The sequence below is a fragment of the Bos javanicus genome, chromosome 12 (assembly GCF_032452875.1).
Source record: "Bos javanicus breed banteng chromosome 12, ARS-OSU_banteng_1.0, whole genome shotgun sequence".
NCBI classification, from domain to species: domain Eukaryota; kingdom Metazoa; phylum Chordata; class Mammalia; order Artiodactyla; family Bovidae; genus Bos; species Bos javanicus.
The window spans coordinates 70,472,451-70,490,830 of NC_083879.1; the positions used below are offsets into that span (position 1 = coordinate 70,472,451).

Sequence of the window (18,380 nt, forward strand, 5' to 3'; positions counted from 1 at the left end):
CCATTTTACTCTTTAAGAACTTTAACTAAAAGGAAAAGATGCTTTTTAAATTTTTTTAAAATCCTCTATTTCTGCCTCCTCATTCTCTCCTGTTAGAGATGAACGTCCATAAGGAAGATAGCCCTATGGATGCTGTCCCTCTCATCTTGGTTATTTTTCAAAATATGTTAAAAATATGTTTTTCAATTTCTGAAAAATAGCCAACTTACTATACACTGAAGAATGTTAATTATAAGTTAGAGAACCTAAAAAAAAAACAACAGCAGGTCTACAAATATATAGAGTAGTGCTTAAAAATGAAGCACTTTATCACTCAAAGATTAAAAGAGCACAGTAGATAAAACTCTGGAAATGAATCAGCAGTGCGTTGCTTCCTCTGAAAAAACAAAACAGTTTTGATCCAGGAGCTTACAATTGAGAATATAGTATTTCATGTCAAAACTGTGCAGAAAACATCCAGATATGTGAACCGTTGATAGTATCTCTGTTAAAATACAAGTATGTCTCATCACACAGGAAGCCAAGATACAGAAATCTGTGCATCAGCAACCTGTACACACGGTTCAGTCCTTGCTATGGCAACAGGTCATAGGCCCATTTCCCAGGGCCTTGTATTTAGCTTAACAAGCTCCCCTTTACTTCATTTACTGCTGGCTCTGCTTTGGTAATAGCTCTTCCCCATTTGCTGATTGCATTTCACTGTCTCTTTCCAGCCCACACCAGCCTTTCATTTTGAAAAGTAAGGGTTCACAAAATGTGGAAACCATCTTACATCTGTGTTAACCTTCTGTGAGGGACATTGGCACCTGGTTGAGAAAGATGGTTTATTTACTAGGTTATTTGAAAGTGTTTATGATGATAGAACTGAGGTGTCCTATAAGTTCAGCTTATTATTTTCAGTTTTGCTGTAGTTTATTATTTTCCCAAGCTCAAAAATGATCTGAACTATTCTATACAAGATATGTAATTTCAAATAGTGTTATTTTCTCTGTTTTTCTTAAATTACCAACTTAAAAAAAAAAGTTTTCCATAGTTTAAAGTTAGATATTATGATATCTTGGGGCCAGTTAACTGTTGTTATAAGGAATATATTTCTTTTATAATGATATTTAATGAGAAAATAGAATTATATAAAATTATGTATGGATTTATTTCCTATCTTATAGAAACAGGTTATGTCACAAGATAAGATGCACTTGTCACTTCATTCATACTTCCAATAAATGTGTATTGAGAGTTTTTTGGATAGGCAGTGTTGCAATGGCACCCCACTCCAGCACTCTTGCCTGGAAAATCCCATGGACGGAGGAGCCTGGTGGGGTCCATGGGGTCGCTAAGAGTTGGACAAGACTCAGTGACTTCACTTTCACTTTTCACTTTCATGCATTGGAGAAGGAAATGGCAACCCACTCCAGTGTTCTTGCCTGGAGAATCCCAGGGATGGGGGAGCCTGGTGGGCTGCCATCTCTGGGGTCTTACAGAGTCAGAAACGACTGAAGTCACTTAGCAGCAGCAGCAGCAGCAGTGTTGCAGATTCTGAGGCTATCACAGTTACCAGAAGAGACAAAGTCTCTACCTTTTGGAGTTTATTTTCCTATAGAGAAGGTAAAAAGAAAACCACCAATGTGTGTAATAAAGTCTCAGTACTGAAACATGCAGGGAGAAGAATAAAGTAGAACATGAGGAGAGGATAGCTGACAGCACTATTAACAATGGGCAATATCTGTTGATCCCTTCATATCAACCTCTGTTGTAGATTCTACAGGTACTGACTCACATTATACTCTAACAATGTTAGGAGGAAGATACTTTGTTACAATATTATAGTCTTATTTAGAGTTTAGGAAGCTAAGATAGATTAAGCTCAGGAAATTGCCCAGTTGGCAGACCAGGCCGGACTTATGCCTAGGCCGTCTAAGTTCAAGGTCCCAATTTTCTGTTTTAAAAATTTCAAATCACAGGAGCATGAAAGGAATGGTATGATGAACACATGTATAACTTCACCAAAATTCACCAGTTGTTCATATTTTTTCTGTATTTGCTTTCTCTCTTCTATCATCTATACTTTGCTGAACTGTTTGAAAGTAAGTTGCAGAAACTTTTTTTAAAGTTGCAACTCATCCTAAATACATAAACATGCACTTTTAAAAAACAAGAACATTCTCCTAATTGCTGAGGTCCAGCCCCAGCTGATCCAGGGTATTCGAAGGAGAGACGGCGTCGGTGATTTATTTAAATATTAATTAGAGATATAAAGAGTAATAGAATGAGGATAGCTCAGTAGGAAAATTCAGTGGAGAAAAGAGGCTGAGTAGCTTGGTTTACGTGGAAAATCAATATAACCTGTGACACCAGGTTAGCTCTGACCACGGAGGCCGCAGGCGCCCTCTTGAATAGCGGAAGGTGTCCCACCTTAGACACCTTCTCGAGTGGGTCTTAGAAGCCCAGGCAAATAAATGGTCGCAGAGGACCTCTGCACTCCAGATGGAGACTCAGCCAGAATGTGAGAAGAAAGAATGACATGGGGAGACCAAGCTTTGGTGAGCAAGGCCCATAGCTTTATTTTCAACAGGGGTTTTTATACCCTAAGTTACACATAGAGGATAATAGGGGATGCAAAGTCAGCAGTCTTTGATCCTTATCAAAAACTAGGGTTTTTTTTTCCTGCAAATTTATCATATACAAATAGTTTCGGTGATTTACATCATCTTGTGGCCAGAAGGCCTATTAACATTTTATGACTCTTGACAAAGGTTTGTCAACCGTAAGACTTATTTTCTCTAAGAGTAATTATTTTAAGGTTTGGCGCCATCCTCCAAAGATGTTAGATAAAATTGCATTCCTATAGGGCAGAGGTGTAATGGGTTTACAACAAAGGAAAGAATTTATTACCTTAAGGGTCTAAAGTTGCTAACACCAAGGCCACTACTTATTTTTTCTACATACCAACTATATTAATTAATACACATTCAAGGATACAATACAGGGAATGTGGAAGCTTGGCAGCAAGCATTGGCTCATCAATGAAATCTTATACTAGTTTTATTCTGACAGTTTCTAACTCTCTGAGAGGCTCTAAGCTATTTGAATATCTTAAGCTTCCCATGCCTCTTGCGGTTGGGAGACTGTAAACAATCATATGCATAGCTGTAGGAGTCCAGGTAAACTTGTCAGGCGAGTTAGAGAGCTATCTGAGGGGTTTAGATTTAAACACTCCTAATGCCCAGGAACTTTATTAATTGCAGCTGTAAGTTAACTCTTTTTCAGAGAGAGCAAGATGGTGGTGGGGGACAGCCCCCAGTAAAGTCAGAGGTGAGAGCAAAAAGCAATAAAGTAGGCAGACTGCCGGGGACCAGCCCCGGCTGATCCAGGGTATTCGAAGGAGAGACGGCATAGGCGAGGATCAGGATACAATAGCTTCAATTAGATATTAATTAAAGATATAAAGAGTAATAGAATGAGGATAGCTCAGTAGGAAAATTCAGTGGAGAAAAGAGGCTGAGTAGCTTGGTTTACGCGGGAGACCAATAAAACTTCAAGACAAGAAGTTTGCACCACTTACGTAGGCCGCAGGCGTCCTTCCGTTCTCCCGAAGGAGAGGAGACACTGAGGCCTCCCCGGTCGGATCTTAGAAGCCCAGGCATAATTAGTAAGCATGGTGGGTTCCGCGCTCCAGATGGAGACTCAACCAGAGTGAGAGAGAGAGCGACATGGGGAGACCAGTATTTCGAGAAACTGATCCCAATTCTTTATTTTCCATGGTCTACTTTTATACACTGAGATGTTATGCAAAAGTCACGCGGGGTCAGCAGCCCTGACTTTTATCAAAGTCAGGTGCTTCATACAAATGTATACAGAGGTCTTAGGGGTGTTACATCATCTTCTGGCCAGGGGGGCCTGCTGACAATTTACGACCCTCTCCTTGTGACAGCGGTCAGTCAATCAGGACACTTATTTCTCCAGGGCTGATTATTCTCAAAACAGACGCCACCCAAATAAAGTTACATTCCTACAGGGTGAGGGTGTAGTGGGTTTTAGTTAAGGAAAGAATTTACTTAGCCTAAGGTCTAACGTGATTAATATCAGAGGTTAATACTTATTTCTTCTATATATTCATTAATGTGTGTAAGGGCAGGGGATATGGAGACTTAGCAACAAACATTGGCTCAACAAATGAAAAACCCTTCACCAACACAATTTCTAATTAGTCCACTATACTTATAGTTTTCTAACTTTTCTAAGGAACCTGTTTTTAGAGGGTTTAAAGCATCTTGTGCCTCTCAAGATTGGTTGGGAGGCTGTGAGCAATCACATGTGGCCCGACGAGCCTGTCAGGCAGGCTAGAGAACCTTCAGAGGAGTTTGTAGGTTAAAACACTCTTGTCACACCCAAGAGTTTTTATTGACTGGAGCTCTAGGTTAACTCCTTCTCCGAAAGAGGTGGTGGGGGACAGCCCCCCGTAAAGTCAGAGGTGTAGGTAAGAGCACAAAGTAGTAAAGTAGGCAGGCTCTGGTTATGGGGGTAGACGCTCGAGGAGTTCCAGGGGGACTCCTGAGGTTCGATCCCGCCTTTGCGTATGTCGAGCCTCCTTCCTCATGACCTTTGTCATGGGCGGAGTACCTCACTCTGGCCCCCAACATCTCCCCCTTTTTATTTCTTAAAACAGCCAGATGCAGCTCAGTCGCAAGCCTCCGAATGCTCTGCCGGAGAATCCTGACAATACAAGGAAGAATGATTATGAGAAGTAGGATTAGAGACTAGGGATATTAGACAGAATATTTTTTCCAGAAAAAAGTTAGAGAAGGTGTGAAAAATGTCATTAGCTGCTCCAGTGGCGGTAAAAATCCAGTTGAGAGTGTTCCAAGGTCTGTATTTGATTATGAAGTTTCCCTAAGTCCAGGCCAATATCAGAACTGTTCCAAACACCTGAGATATGATTTTTAATCTTTTCCCATTCATAATCTGTCTCGTTTACCTTCAAAGATGTCATGCATATCCACCTGTAATCAGTGTGGCATGTCAACGCCATCTTCACCTTTAAAGCCTGTAACTCAGTCCCAATATGCGTCTACTCTCATCTCTAATTTCCTATCTATAGCTTCCTGTGTTGCTAGAGTTAAAGAAACAATTTGAGACATGGTATCAACATATTGGGCAGTATGCACTTGTTGAGTCAATGATATTGCTGCCGCAGTAACAGAAGTAATTGCTGCTATTAAAGCTGATATTCCTAAAATAAGTAAGACCACAAACCGTCGCGATCGCATTAAATCCTGCAGTTGTTGTAACACAGTAAGACCATAGCTATCATATAGGCACCATAAGATAGGATGGGCATTGTAACACCACAAAGGAGCAAACATTACATTGAGGGTTTAAACAAGATGAAAGCATACATTGTTCACAAGTCACTACGTTAGGTCCACCTGAATAATTCATGCCTACATTAAGTTTGTTGGAGTCATTAGTAAAAAGGAAAACATAAGGCAAGGGTGGATAAGCTAAAACAGAATAAGTAGAATTATTTTCTGGTTGGGTTCACGCTGCAGCTGCCCTGTCAGTCTCGCCGGGATCTCGATGTTTATCTTGTCTCCCCTGCCGGCGGGCTCCTCTTTTGTGATCGAAGCAATGGGGGAACTGGATGTCTGGGGGTCTGCAACATGGAGAATCAACCTGTCCCGGATCTAAATTGGAGAATTTGCATCCTGTGGAAAAATACAAGCACATCCTCCACCGCTAGTTAATAATGGGTCAGGACCCTTTCATTGTCCTGAGAGGAGGTCCTTCCATTTAACTAATGGTTTTGCATTTAATTGCTCCAGGCATCAATGACGAAGCCTTGCAGTAGTTCCAGCCAGATCAGCATTTAGAATATTTATTACGAAAAGAGCATGTTGCAAGATTTGATGGGGAGAACTATACTTAAACTCCCCTTCTTTTAATTTTTGAATTTGAAGCTTTAATGTTTGATGTGCTCTTTCCACAATGGCTTGTCCCCGGGGATTATAAGGGATGCCTGTATTGTGTTTAATTTGAAACTGTAAACAAAATTCCTGAAAAGACTTAGAAATGTAAGCAGGAGCATTGTCAGTTTTCAGAGCTTTTGGTAGGCCCAAATATGAAAAACAAGTAAAGAGATGTTGTATAACATCTTTAACTGCCTCTCTGGTATAAGACGTTGCAATAATGACATGAGAAAAGGTATCTATAGTTACATGAACAAAGAAAAGTTTTCCAAATGAAGAGATATGAGTTACATCCATTTACCAGAGTATGTTAGGTTTGAGACCACGAGGGTTAACTCCCATAGGTAGACTATTATAAACAGTGGGGCAATATAAGCAAGAACGCACAATCTCCCTAGCAGTTTCTCTGGGAATTTGGAATTGATATCTTAAGGCAGTAGCATATTGATGATGAAGTGAGTGAGAGGCTCTGGCCTCCTCAATCACAGTAGCCACTGTATTTCTGGTTAAGTCAGCCAAATCATTAAAGGCATTTAAAGGGCCGGGCAATCCGGAATGAGCCCGAATGTGTCCAGTGAAAAATATTTTATTTCTTTTCCAAATTTGTTGCTGTAATTTAGTTAACAAATGAAATATGGTAGTTTTATTTTTAGACAAAAACCACAGTTTCAATGTGTGGAAACAACCTGACAATATACTGAGAATCAGAATAAAGGTTAAATTCTTCATCTGCAAACATAGCAAAAGCCTCTATGACTGCTGTTATTTCAGCTCTTTGAGCTGAAGTTTCCCGTGTTTCTAAAACCTTTTGGTGATTTTTAGTAACTATGGAGGCTTTACCGTTTGCTGACCCGTCAGTAAAAACTATCTGAGCATTTGGAATAGGAGATTGTTTACATCTGACAGGGAAAATAACTGGATGTCAGGATATAAAATTCAGCAAAACATGTGAGGGTAAATGATGCAAAAATTTTGACCAAAATAATTTCCTACGGCAATCTGCCAGTCCTCATCAAACATTAGAAGAGCATCAAGTTGTTCCTTATTATATGGAATTACAATTTCTGATGGCTCTTTACCAAATAATTCAATGCTCCGTTTTCTCCCTTTTAATTTCAACATAGGTATCAGTCCTGGATAAGAAGCCACTGTTTTTTTTTTTTTTTTTTTTTAGCTTGGGTGGGGAGATGGACCCATTCTAGGGGGCCGTTTTGCCATAAAACTCCCGTAGGCACGCAGTTGGAGTAGCTAAGCAGAGGAATTGCCAGTTTGTCTGTAAATTAACTCTTTTTAACATAGCTATCAGATAGGGCTGCTTCTACTTTGTCTAAAGCTTCCTGAGCTTCAGCAGTTAATTGTCTTTTAGAAGTTGGGTCAGGATCCCCACGTAAAATATTAAAAAGAGGCTTTAATTCAGCAGTGGTTAATTTTAAATAAGGTCTGATCCAATTAATATCTTCTAAAAGTTTTTGATAATCATTTAAAGTAACAAGGTGATCTTTTCTCAATTTTAATGGGACATGAGTTACAGTTTCTGAACTGATAACCTGTCCTAAGTAGGTTATGGGCAGATTGACTTGAATTTTCTCTGGGGCAATTTTTTAGCCTCTGTCTGTTAATGCCTGGGTCAAATCCTGGAGGACAGTTTGTAAATGAGCCCTATCAGGGTGGGCAATTAAGATGTCATCCATATAATGGATCATATAGACTTGTTCATATTTACTTCTAACATCTTCTAAAGCAGCACTAACAAACTTTTGACAAAGGGTGGGGCTATTTTTCATTCCTTCCACTGAAACCATAAATAAGGCTGTTTAAGATTTTCTGATGGAAGACTAAAGGCAGATCGCTTTTTATCCTCAGTATTTTTATCCTCAGTATTTATGGGGGGCTGTTTTGCCATAAAACCAATTTTTTGTCTGGCTACCCCAATTACACCTATGGGGGTTTTATGGTAAAAGAATTGTCAAGCAGTTGTCAATTTAATTTTTTAAATTTTTAAAATTTACAATTTAACAACATAAATTTAGGGATATGTTAATTTAGGTCTAATGTTTAGTTTGGGTCTCTGTATAAATTTAAACAATAAATGTATAACCTCCTTATCTCATTTTGGTAAACAAATATATCTAAATGCAAAATGTATTTATATATGTATTTATGCATTTCAACAAGTATAAACTTATTGACATAATATACTTGAATTAATCTTTATAATTAATGTTAATTAATATATATTACAGCAATACAACACGTACACAGCTAATACCAGCCAACACAAACCAATGTACTGCAATAATACATGTCACACATATATAATTATACAGTATATAGAACATATATCATCACAGCACATCAATCCATACCAATTAATATCAGCCACACACATTATACTACTGCAATATATATTTGATTATACAGTATATGTATAATATGCATATATACTATACATATTAATTATATACAGATTAATTAAGTATAGATCCATAAATAGAATTAGGTATACCTCTATTATATTTTATTTATACACATACCTAATTAGGCGAACTGCAATTAGGCAAATATATTTATATTATGTATTTATAATAATATATATAGTATTATTAATTGTACCGCCTGTTGATCACTAAGAAATTGAGAAAACCCTTCTCTGAGTATCTCCTATTTGAGATAGCACGTCCCTCCCCCATAGGGTAAAGGGGAGCGTAGGAACTACGTAGGGTTGGAAAGTTCCACAGGTATCTTCAAACTGCCAATCTAACATTTTTGAACTTTTAACTACTGTGGGGGCTTGAGGGCAAATGAAACAAAATTTGACCCCTGAAATCTATCAGGGCAACTTGCCAATCATCACTACTTTGTAAAAGACTTGTAGTTGATCCTTATTGAATGGAATTACTATATTTGCTACTTCTTTTCTAAAAAGTTCCACACTTCTTTTTTCCTCCTTTTATAATTAATTGTGCCACCAAGTTGGGATAAGATAAAACTATTTTTCTTGGGGTCACTGGTAGATGGAACCAATGGGCCTTTTTGTCACAAGTATCCTGTAGGTGTATGTTTTATGGCAAGAATAATTTAATCTCATCTTTTGGTAATATTAATCCTAATTAACTGACCATTTAAAGTCTCATACACTTCAACAAGAGCTAACTCTGTCTCATTAGTCAACTTTCTCTTAGAACTGGAATTAGGATCAATTTTTAAGCAATCAAATAAAGGCTTTAAATCTGCAGTAGTCAGTTTTAAATGAGGGCGTATCCAATTAATGTCCCCTAATAATTTTTGGAAATCATTTAAAGTTAGTAAACAATCTCTCCACAGCTTCAAAGGGGCATTATCAGTTTTTAAAACTTTTGGCACACCTAAATATGAGAAGCAAGTAAAGAGGTGTTGCACAACATCTTTATAAGCTTCTCCAGTTTTTGTTTTGTAACCTAAATCTGGTCTATAGCTTTTTAGATGACAAGCAACCATCTAATCTTTGCTTGAATACTTCCAGCAACAGGGAACTCACTACTCTTCAAGGTTTTAAACTCTCCCTCACCTTTTTTTTTTTTTCTACAGCATTCTCACCCTGCATATCACTTTCTCTAATCCCACCAACTCATTTTCAGTATTATACGTGGGCCAGGAACTAGGCCAGTCTTTTCCAGCAATGTTAAGAGACGTCTGTTCTTGTGTCTAATAGCCCTGACATTTTATTTTCTTGAATTAAAAGATCTTTTAAAGGCCTTGGAGCTGTAATTCCCTGCACCCAAAAAGCTAGATCACTAAATCTAAATGCTCTGTGGCTCTTAGCTTGAGAAGTCAAGGTTTTTCTTGTCTGATAATAAGGTAAAAAGCAAAAGCTGTGTTACTCTTTGACCTTTATTAATTTGCACAGTTTTAGTAGGCGGTGAGAACAAAACTTTAATTTCTCAATATAATCAGAATCTACTACACCATGCACCACCGAAATTTTCTTTTTCTTTTTATTTATTTATTTATTCTTTTTCTTTCTTTTTTTTTTTTTTTAAGAAAGCGAGCTACGCCCTAGCACAAGTCCTACAATGCCCTCAGGTAGGGGGCCAGCCACTCCCGTTGGAATTGGAGTAACCTCGTCAAGGGTTAATATTGTTGCTAAATCCCCTTACCGTTTGGCTTTTCTCTTAGCCTGGGTGAGACCCCCCTGAGGGGGTTTTCTCCAAGGAGCACGCTCTGCATATTGTGCATGCAGTCTGTTTTAAAAGCTCCACTGTTTAAAAAACTTTTTATCTTTTTCAGGCTTAGGCAACACTTTGAGAGGCTTTGGGGGCAAAGTGGGGAACTCTTGGGCCCTGGAAGGCGCAAACGGAGGCGGCGGCTATCGCCCCAAATCAGAAAGTGGTGGATAAGTTTTTTTAAAAGTTTGCGCAGAGGGGGAGGTAGCTCGCCAGGGCGTCTGGCCACAGTGTCCTGTAAGTCCTCTCCTCTCTCCTCTGCTGATTTTTTCTTCCTTCTTCTCTTTAAATCTTTCTCAAGTTTTCTTTCCCTCACTCTATCTTTTTTCCTTCCTCTTCTCTTCTCTTTTACTTTCTATCATTTTCTTCTTGTTTCCCTCTTTCATTCTCCCTTCTTCCTTCTTACTACCTTCTCTTTCTTTCGTTTCTTTTCCTTTACCCTCTTTCTCTCTAACTTTTTCTTTTCCTCCTCCCTCTCTTTCTCTCTGTATCTCTTTTTCTAACTTCCTTTTTTCCTTTTTCTATCTTGCTGCATTCCCTGATTTCTTCCTCCTCCGTTCCTCTCTCCTTTTCACTCTTTAGTTCTTTTTCTATCTTTAGATCTTTCTCTATTTTCTTTCCTTTTTTATTTTTCACTTTTTTTCTTTTTTCTTTTTATTTTTCTCTCTCTCTCTTTTTTTTTTGCTTGGGTGAAGCCCCCCTGAGGGGGTTTTTCTGCAAGGAGCAGGCTCTGTATATTGTGTATTCTTTAAAAGCTCCTTTGTTTAAGAGAAATCTTTTTTATCTTTTTCAGCTTTAGGCAATGCTCTGGGAGACTTTGGATGTAAACTGGGGAATTTTTAGGCCCTGGGAGGTGCAAGCAGAGGTGGAGTAGTCGCCTTAAATCAGAAATTGTTGGATAAATTTTTAAAGATTTGTGTAGAGGGAGAGGGGGCTCGCCAGGGCGCCCGGCCGCAGCGTCCTGTAAGCCCTCTCACTCCTCGGGAGGTAGAGCACAGTGTCCCTCCTCTTCCTTGTCAATGGCAGAAAACATGATCTGTGCAGAAGGTGGAGACCCACTACCATCCACCGCTATAGCCTCTCCCATAGGTCACCCCACAGCCTCACGACGAGGATCCAGAACATTTTTAATCATATTTATAGGATAAGTGTTTAGTTGTTTTTTTCACCTTCACCCAAGTATCTAAATTAACAGTAGCCTCTTTAACAGTTTCAAGATTACTTGTATAAAGAGTTGCCATTCTTAGTTTCAGTGTTATCCATGTCAGAAAGTTAAACATAATAGAAGATAAAGCTTTTAGCTTTTAAAAAGATCAGGCTTTTCTTTGGCCTTTTAACTTCAGAAACCATTTTTTCTCTCTAACTCTAACTCTTTAACACTTTCAACACTTCCCACTCCTCTCGCCCTGTCTATCCTACAGGGGGGTCCGCGGCACCCTCGAGTGGGGTCCTAGCCGTCCCGAACATTGGAAGAACAATAGGGCTGATGGCCCAGATTGTTCCGGGGGGAGGAACAGTAGGCTGATGGCCCAAACTGTTCCGAGGGAGGAGCAGTAGGGCTGGTGACCCAAACTGCTCCGTGGGGGAACAAGAGGGCTGGTAACCCAGTTGTTTCGAGAACGGGGAGCAATAGGGCTGATGGCTCTGATTGCTTTGGGAGCTTACCTTCGAAAATCCCTGTCTCGGGCGCCACCTGCCGGGGACCAGCCCCGGCTGATCCAGGGTATTCGAAGGAGAGACGGCGTAGGCGAAGATCAGGATACAATTGCTTAATTAAACGTTAATTAAGGATATAAAGAGTAATAGAATGAGGATAGCTCAGTAGGAAAATTCAGTGGAGAAAAGAGGCTGAGTAGCTTGGTTTACGCGGGAGACCAATAAAACTTCAAGACAAGAAGTTTGCACCACTTACGTAGGCCGCAGGCGTCCTTCCGTTCTCCCGAAGGAGAGGAGACACTGAGGCCTCCCCGGTCGGATCTTAGAAGCCCAGGCATAATTAGTAAGCATGGTGGGTTCCGCGCTCCAGATGGAGACTCAACCAGAGTGAGAGAGAGAGCGACATGGGGAGACCAGTATTTCGAGAAACTGATCCCAATTCTTTATTTTCCATGGTCTACTTTTATACACTGAGATGTTATGCAAAAGTCACGCGGGGTCAGCAGCCCTGACTTTTATCAAAGTCAGGTGCTTCATACAAATGTATACAGAGGTCTTAGGGGTGTTACATCATCTTCTGGCCAGGGGGCCTGCTGACAATTTACGACCCTCTCCTTGTGACAGCGGTCAGTCAATCAGGACACTTATTTCTCCAGGGCTGATTATTCTCAAAACAGACGCCACCCAAATAAAGTTACATTCCTACAGGGTGAGGGTGTAGTGGGTTTTAGTTAAGGAAAGAATTTACTTAGCCTAAGGTCTAACGTGATTAATATCAAAGGTTAATACTTATTTCTTCTATATATTCATTAATGTGTGTAAGGGCAGGGGATATGGAGACTTAGCAACAAACATTGGCTCAACAAATGAAAAACCCTTCACCAACACAATTTCTAATTAGCCCACTATACTTATAGTTTTCTAACTTTTCTAAGGAACCTGTTTTTAGAGGGTTTAAAGCATCTTGTGCCTCTCAAGATTGGTTGGGAGGCTGTGAGCAATCACATGTGGCCCGACGAGCCTGTCAGGCAGGCTAGAGAACCTTCAGAGGAGTTTGTAGGTTAAAACACTCTTGTCACACCCAAGAGTTTTTATTGACTGGAGCTCTAGGTTAACTCCTTCTCCGAAAGAGGTGGTGGGGGACAGCCCCCCGTAAAGTCAGAGGTGTAGGTAAGAGCACAAAGTAGTAAAGTAGGCAGGCTCTGGTTATGGGGGTAGACGCTCGAGGAGTTCCAGGGGGACTCCTGAGGTTCGATCCCGCCTTTGCGTATGTCGAGCCTCCTTCCTCATGACCTTTGTCATGGGCGGAGTACCTCACTCTGGCCCCCAACATCAGACTCTGGTTTTTTGGGGGTAGATGCTCGAGAATATCCAGGGGGACTCCTGAGGCTCGATCCCACCTTTGCGTATGCCAAGCCTCCTTCGTCATGACCTTTGCCATGAGTGGAGTGCCTCTCGCCGGCTCCCGGCACCTAATGTTCCTAATAACATTATGCTAATATCTCACTCAAGAAATTTAATAGTAATATTACACTATTGGGCTTCCCTGATAGCTCAGTTGGTAAAGAATCTGCCTGCAATGCAGGAGACCCTAGTTGGATTCCTGGGTCTGGAAGATCCCCTGGAGAAGGGATAAGCTACCCACTCCAGTATTCTTAGGCTTCCCTGGTGGCTCAGCTGGTAAAGAATCCACCTGCAATGTGGGAGACCTGGGTTCGATCCCTGAGTTGGGAAGATCCCTTGGAGAAGGGAAAGTTAACCCACTCCAGTATTCTGGCCTGGAGAATTCCATGGACTGTTGTCCATGGGGTCTCAAAGAGTTGGATATGACTGAGCGACTTTCACTTCACTTTGCTGTATTACACTATTATCTGATATGTTTTCAGATTCTCCAGTTGTAACTCCTAGTTATTGTCTACTGTCTCTTTTGTCTTTTTTTCCCTTCAAATAATTATAACTTGATTATATGATTACACTACAAAGGGTCTTATTTGCAGCATTGTCATAACCATCCCTGATCCATAAATGAAGTTAGAGTCTCAGAAAACCATGTGTTCTGGAAAACATTTTCACCTCACAACAGCTTATTCCTTGTCAGGCATATGTAGACAACTTGAAGGAAAGTAAAAATCAGATTAGTGATGAGATATCACCTGAGTCACCAGTAGGTTTGAGGTTATTTCCTCACAGTCATCATGTCAGTCTTAAGAAAGACCAATTTGCATTTACAAGGATTACCAAAGTCAACTCAGAAGGAAAAGAGAAAGTCTTGCCAGTGTTACACTCTTGATCAGTCCCATCACTTGAGTTTAGATTTATGGAATATGTTTCATAGAATATTTGGTAAGGCTTCTTCCTTGTAATGAGGTGGGTGGGGCGGGGGGGTGATTAAGCTGACTTCCATTTTATAATTTTCAATGGAGCCATTTATCTCATAATCCATATCTTATCCTTCAAATTTTGCATACTTTTCATGCTATCACTAAATACTAATACCATGTTTAATCCTTACTCAGAATTCCCATTTCTATGGATTAGACTTTCAAAAGGAACACAATTCAGGATAACATTCATGGAAGTACTCCAGCATTTAGGATACCATGAAAACATTGCCCACTCACCTTGGTGTTCTGTAATTTGCCGTTGTAATTCTGTGTACCTGCTAATTGGCCATCACTCATCAATCTTTAATCCTTTAATTTGAAGTGTATTTACTCTCTGTTCTTTTTTAAATTATATATATATATATATATATATATATATATAGAGAGAGAGAGAGAGAGAGAGAGCATGAGCAAGATTTATTATTAAATATCTCCTTTTTACCAACTTGTGTAATTGTATCATTTTATTTATTTAAAAATTTTTTTTTTTATTTTTGAACTTTACAATATTGTATTGGTTTTGCCATATATCAACATGAATATGCCACAGGTATACACGTGTTCCCCATCCTGAACTCTCCTCCCTCCTCCCTCCCCGTACCATCCCTTTCGGTTGTCCCAGTGCACCAGCTCCAAGCATCCAGTATCGTACATCAAACCTGGATTGGCGACTCGTTTCATCTCTGTTCTTTAATTTTAAGCACAGTCTGAATTTTGTTCTTAATCTATAATATTTCTCCAAAACAAATATTCATTGAACTGACCCCTGCAACTCAATATAGTTTCAGATTATCTTTGGCAGTTAAAAAGTTGATTTTTTAATCTTACAATTTTGATTTTATGAGGATAGATTAATACAAATACCACCTATACCCATAGTCTGGGGGAAATAACTTGTGTCGTGGTCTGTTTTTCCTGAGTTTTCACTGAAAAACATTTATGAAATTCTTCAAAGAAGACATACAGATGGTTAATAGACACATGAAAAGATGCTCAGCATTATTAATTATTAGAGAAATGCAAATCAAAACCACAATGAGGTACCAACTCATATCAGTCATAATGGCTATCATCAAAAAGTCTATAAATAATAAATGCTAGAGAAGATGTGGGAAAAAAGGAACTCCAACACACTGCTGTGTGTGTGTATGCTCAGTCATGTTTGACTCTTTGCAACCCTATGAACTGTAGCCAGCCAGACTCCTTTGTCCACAGGATTTTTCAGGCAGGAATACTGGAGTGGGTTGTTATTTCCTTCTTCAGAGGATCTTCCTGACCCAGGGATCAAACCCACATTTCTTTCATCTCCTGCATTGGTAACTGGATTTTTCACCATTGAGCCACTTGGGAAATCCCCAACACACTGTTGGTGGGAATGTAAATTGATATGTGGAAAACAGTATGGAAGTTCCTTAAAAAACTAAAAATAGAGCTACCACATGAGCCAGCAATTATACTCCTGGGTAGATATCTGGGGAAAAAGGAAATACTAATTTGAAAAGATACATGCACCCCAGCGTTAATTGCTGCACTCTTTGCAATAGCCAAAATATAGAAGGAACTCAAGTGTGTGTCAACAGAAAATTGGTTTAAGAAGATGTGGCACCATACACACATAAATATATATATTTTTATATGTATATATGTATGTATATTGTGTTATACAGATATAAAAAGTAATGAAATATTGCTTTTTGAAGCAACATGGATAGACCTAGAATATCATCCTAAGTGAAGTCAGAGAAAGACAAATATTATCTAATATCACTTATATGTGGATTCTAAAAATAAAATAAAGCAAATTAATGTATATATAAAAAGAAACAGACTCACGGACATAGAAAGTAAACTTACGGTTACCAAAGGGGAAAGAGAGGGATCAATCAGGAGTATGAAATTCACAGATGCAAACTACTATACATAAAATAGAGAAGCAACAAGGATTTACTGTATAGCACAGGCAACTAGAGTACCTTACAGTAAGGGATTAGATCTGATAGACAGAGTGCCTGAAGAACTATGGACGGAGGTTCATGACATTGTACAGGAGGCAGTGATCAAAACCATCCCAAATAAAAAGAAATGTAAAAAGGCAAAATTGTTGCCTGAGGAGGCCTTACAAATAGCTGAGAAAAGAAGAGAAGTGAAAAACAAAGGACAAAAGGAAATATATACTCATCTGAATGAAGAGTTCCAAAGAATGACAAGGAGAGATAAGGAAGCCTTCCTAAGTGAAAAATGAAAAGAAATAAAGGAAAACAATAGGATGGGGAAGATTAGAGATCTCTTCAAGAAAATTAGAGATACAAAGGGAACATTTCATCAAAGATGGGCACAATAAAGGACAGAAATGGTATGGACCTAACAGAAGTAGAAGATATTAAGGAAAGGTGGCAAGAATACAGAAGAACTATACAAAGAAGATCTTAATGACCCAGATAACCATGATGGTGTGATCCCTCACATAGAGCCAGACATCCTGGGGTGCGAAGTAAGATGGGCCTTAGCAAGCATCTCTATGAACAAAGGTAGTGGAGGTGATGGAATTCCAGTTGAGCTATTTCAAATCCTAAAAGATGATGCTGTTGAAGTGCTGCACTCAATTTGCCAACAAATTTGTAAAACTCAGTAGTGGCCACAGGACTGGAAAAGGTCAGTTTTCATTCAAATCTCAAAGAAAGGCAATGGCAAAGAATGTCCAAACTACTTCACAGTTGCACTCATCTTACACACTAGTAAAGTAATGCTCAAAATTCTCCAAGCCAGGCTTCAACAGTAAGTGAACTGTAAACTTCCAGACGATCAAGCTGGATTTAAAAAGGCAGAGGAACCACAGATCAAATTGCCAACATCTGTTGGATCATTGAAAAAGCAAGGGAGTTTCAGAAAAATGTCTACCTTTGCTTTATTGACTATGCCAGAGCCTTTGATTTTGTGGATCACAACAAACTGTGGAAAATTCTTAAAGACATGGGAATACCAGGCCACCCGACCTGCCTCCTGAGAAATCTGTATTCAGGTCAAGAAGGAACAGTTAGACCCAGACAGAACAATGGACTGGTTCCAAATTGGGAAAGGAGTATGTCAAGACTGTATATTGTCACCCTGCTAATTTACTTACATGTAGAGTACATCATGTGAGATGCTGGGCTGGATGAAGCACACATTGGAATCAAGACTGCCAGGAGAAATATCAATAACCTCAGATATGCAGATGACACCACCCTTATGGCAGAAAGCGAAGAACTAAAGCACCTCTTGATGAAAGTGAAAAAGGAGAGTGAAAAAGCTGGCTTAAAACTCAACATTCAAAAAACAAAGATCATGGCATCTGGTCCCATCACTTCATGACAAATAGATGTGGAAACAATGGAAACAGTGAGAGACTTTATTTTTTGGGCTCCAAAATCACTGCAGAGGGTGATTACAGCCATGAAACTAAAAGACACTTTCTCCTTGAAAGAAAAGCTATGACCAACCTAGACAGCATATTAAAAAGCAGAGACATTACTTTGCTGACAAAGATCTGCCTAGTCAAAGCTATGGTTTTTCCAGCAGTCATGTATGGATGTGAGTGTTGGACCATAAAGAAAACTGAGTCCCAAAGAATTGACGTTTTTGTACTGTGCTGTTGGAGAAGACTCTTGAGAGTCCCTTGGACTGCAAGGAGATCCACCAGTCCATCCTAAAGGAAATCAGTCCTAGGTGTTCATTGGAAGGACTGATGCTGAAGCTGAAACTCCAATACTTTGGCCACCTCATGTGAAGAACTGACTCATTTGAAAAGACACTGATGCTGGGAAAGATTTAAGGGAGGAGGAGAAGGAGATGACAGAGGATGAGATGGTTGGATGGCATCACCAACTTGAAGGACATGAGTTTGACCAGGCTCGGAGAGTTGGTGATGGACACTGATGATGGAAGCCTGGTGCACTGCAATCCATGGGGTGGCAAAGAGTCAGACAGGACTGAGCGACTAAACTGAACTGACTGATAGTAAATTACAGTGGAAAATAATCTGAAGGACATATATATATAAAATATATATATAAATATAATATATAAATATATAATATATATATATATAAACTGATTCACTTTGCTGTATACCTGAAACTAAAATAATATAGTAAATAAATTACAGTTAATAAAAAACTTTTCAAAATTATAAC

General features: G+C 39.3%; 1 protein-coding gene across 1 annotated transcript in view; it reads left to right on the forward strand.

Moving 5' to 3' along the window:
• The window catches only part of LOC133258057 (ATP-binding cassette sub-family C member 4-like), a 395,899-nt gene that overhangs the window by 332,850 nt on the left and 44,669 nt on the right, over window positions 1-18,380 (forward strand). The window lies entirely within an intron of this gene.